Below are 3,259 nucleotides of genomic sequence, written 5' to 3'. Positions count from 1 at the left end.
TGAAGCCCAGGCACCTGGCTCTGTATTTTCTCTATTAAGTGTGAAAGACAAGAGGATATAATAAAAAAAATAATAAATTAAAAAAACCCAGAGGCTCTTGGGAACCCTCATGGTAAATCAGAGTTGATGCAAAAGCCCGGGACCGGTGCCAAACTGTGTGTTAACGTCGTACCACCACAAGATGGCGCCGTTGGCTCGAGGAACATAAAGCGTCCATACCCTCCATGTGGATTCGGTTTCAGCCCTACTTTAGGGAACAATCCTTAGACAGGTGGAAGGAACATGATATGAGTGAAAACTCAGGGCTGCTAGAAGCTGCTTTTCATCAGGCCAGGAACCTTTGACATTTGGAACAATCTAGCAAAGTCTAAGAGGCATCCAGCTGTTGGGGGCTGACCAGGTCACTCTTGTTGACATGAGACAAGGATCCCTGGAGGAATTGTGTGCCCAGTGGATTAGTGAAAATGTCATCTTTTTCTACAAACACTAGTAGAATCCTTTTATGAAGTGAAAAAAGAGCCTCTTCTATTTTTTTAAAACTTTTTTCTCAAAATTATTAGGTATTGGGGGCTTACATGATGGGAAATGTATTTAGTACTTTAAGTGCATTTTTCATTTAATTCACTTCATTCCACCCCTGTGGCCTTATTATTATTCCCATTCTACAGGTGGAGAAACCAAGGGCTGAAGCAATTAAAGCACTCGCCCAAATTATAAAGCCAGGACTTGAACCCGGTTTGATCTGTCCCAAATCCTGTGAACTTAACCACTGTCCTGTATTACCTCCCAACCAATATTCATTCATTCACAAATGCACATGTTCCGATACTGGTCGGCAGCAAAAACATCTTACACGATACAGTGTGATAAGGGACGAATGGGTATTCTAGGTGCCCATAACAGGAGCACCTAACCCATTCTTAAGCAGCAAAAGTTTCTGGGAACATCTTTANTTCCCTCCTTCCTGGTGCTTCTTCACTTCTTTAGTACTATTTTACTAAAGTACGTCCTTCCCAGAGCTGTTTCTCCCCACCACCTTCCAAATAAACTTATTCTTCTTCCATCAGCTGTGGAACGGAAAGCAAGCTGGTTGTATTAATTCCCACTACAGTGTGTATGATTGATAGTCACTGCATTATATCATCCAAAGAAGACCTGCTTGGCTTCAGCCTAAAATAACTCAGTGATGATATTTCTGTCTACATGTTTGTTCTTATCTCAATACTTTCCTTATTTGAGGAGACAGACCCTGAAGAGAAGGCAAAAGGCAGGGAGAAAAGATAAGACCAGCAGTTAAAATGAGTCAACCAGTAATTACGAAATTTTACACACACTTGGTGCTAAATGTAAAATGGTAACAACTTGAGCTCGGAAGAAAGCTCTCTCCTAAGCTCATTCCATGGCTTGAACATTGTATGGTTCTCCTGTACTATTTTTAATTTTTCTCAACTGGAAAAGGTCGGACTAACTAAGGAGCAAAGAAACCGGAGGCAATCCTTAGCCATTTTACAAATGGTATGAACTATTCCGGAGCAACCAAATTGCCCTGCTTTTCTTCATATTAAAAAAAAAAAAAATCTAGGGGATGCCTGGGTTGGTTAAGCATCTACCTTCAGCTCAGGTCGTGATCCCAGAGTCCTGGGAATGAGCCCCACATTGGGCTCCCTGCTCAGCCGTGAGCCTGCTTCTCCCTCTGTCTGCTGCTCCCCCTGCTTGTGTTCGCTCTCTCTGACAAGTAAAATCTTTAAAAATAAAATAAAATAAAATCTAGGTAATAAATGTGAAAAACAATGCTAGAACTAGGGGTGCCTGGATGGCTCGGTAAGTTGAACGTCTGATTCTTGATTTGGGCTCAGGTCATGATCTCAGGTCATGGGATCGAGCCCCGCGTTGGGCTCTCTGGGCATGGAGCTTGCATAAGATTCTCTCTTTTTCTCTCCCTCTCCCTCTGCCCCTCCTTCCTCAAACAAATAAATAAATCTTTTTAAAAAAATGATAGAACTAGAACATCTCCATTTTATACCCACTAATGAAATCACTGATTGGAGCGGCACAGTGGACAGATGAAATCATTACATGAAAGGTTGAAGGGGAAATCTGCAGCGGAGGGGTCTGGCTGATATCGCTTGACCCCACCATTGTCGTGTAGTGTGAAAACAGACCCACACTGCGCCTTTCCAATCAATACAATAGGAGGCGCCCAATATGTCCTATGAACTCTCAGCCAAAACACCTGAACCTCATCGAATGAGTTTCTAGAGCTAGCTTCCACTCTACGGGAAATACAGGGGATACAGGAACAAATGATACCACAAGGAAGGAAATATGCAAATTCGGAACAGACAGACTCAGGGCAATGGGCTCAGTTCCTCGCAAAAGCAAAGAGCATCTGCTTGAAATCAAGCACTTCAGAAACATGAGAACCAAATGCAGTGTGTGCACCATGAATGAAACCAACCAACAGTAAAGAGAAAAGACTTGAGACAGTTGGGGGATTTTTACAAGGACGAGGTAGCTGATGATACCAAGGGATTTCTGTTAATCTTGTCGGGTATGGTAACAGCATTCTATTATGTATGAATGCAGCCATTCTGGGGAGATGTTTACTGAAGCTCATAGGGGTGAATTGATATCATTTGCCTTAAAATCTGAATCAAAAGGAAGAAATGAACGTAGTAGCAGAATCCTCATGACAGCTTAATCTTGGCAATGTGTATTTTGGGGTTCACTATTCTCTGTGTACATTTTTTTGTTCCCTAATATGAAGGTTTTTAATAATCCAAAAATAAAAAGGCATGCCTACCTCTGAGATATTCTGCGGGACAAAAGAAAATTCAGTAGGTCAATGGGATCTTCTTGGGCTTTGATGGGACACACCCACAACCAGTACTCCACCCGTCCTCCCTACAAACTGCATTTCATTCTGTTTATCCCCCTCAGGAAGACAGAGGGCGCCACCAGCCTGGTTAGGACTGGAGCCCGCGCCTCCCAGCACTTCCTAGGGGATGCACGACAAAGAACTCAGAGTTCGCCTGGGAGCTTCACCTACGAACCCCGATGGTCGGCTGCAGCCAGTTCCACCAGCTTCGAGCGTGGGTCAGGTACCTGTTCAAAGCCAAGTGTCCCTGAACTCCGAGAAAGATAGGCTCCCTGACGCAGAGAGCTCCAAAACATTCCCAATGTACAGAATGCAAATGAAAACCCAGTGAGATGATCAGGTTGTGGAAAATCACAACTGAGAACACACTTGCGAAGATGT

The sequence above is a fragment of the Ursus maritimus genome, unplaced genomic scaffold (assembly GCF_017311325.1).
Source record: "Ursus maritimus isolate PB19 unplaced genomic scaffold, ASM1731132v1 scaffold_34, whole genome shotgun sequence".
Classification (NCBI taxonomy): domain Eukaryota; kingdom Metazoa; phylum Chordata; class Mammalia; order Carnivora; family Ursidae; genus Ursus; species Ursus maritimus.
This window is presented reverse-complemented; position numbering follows the sequence as displayed.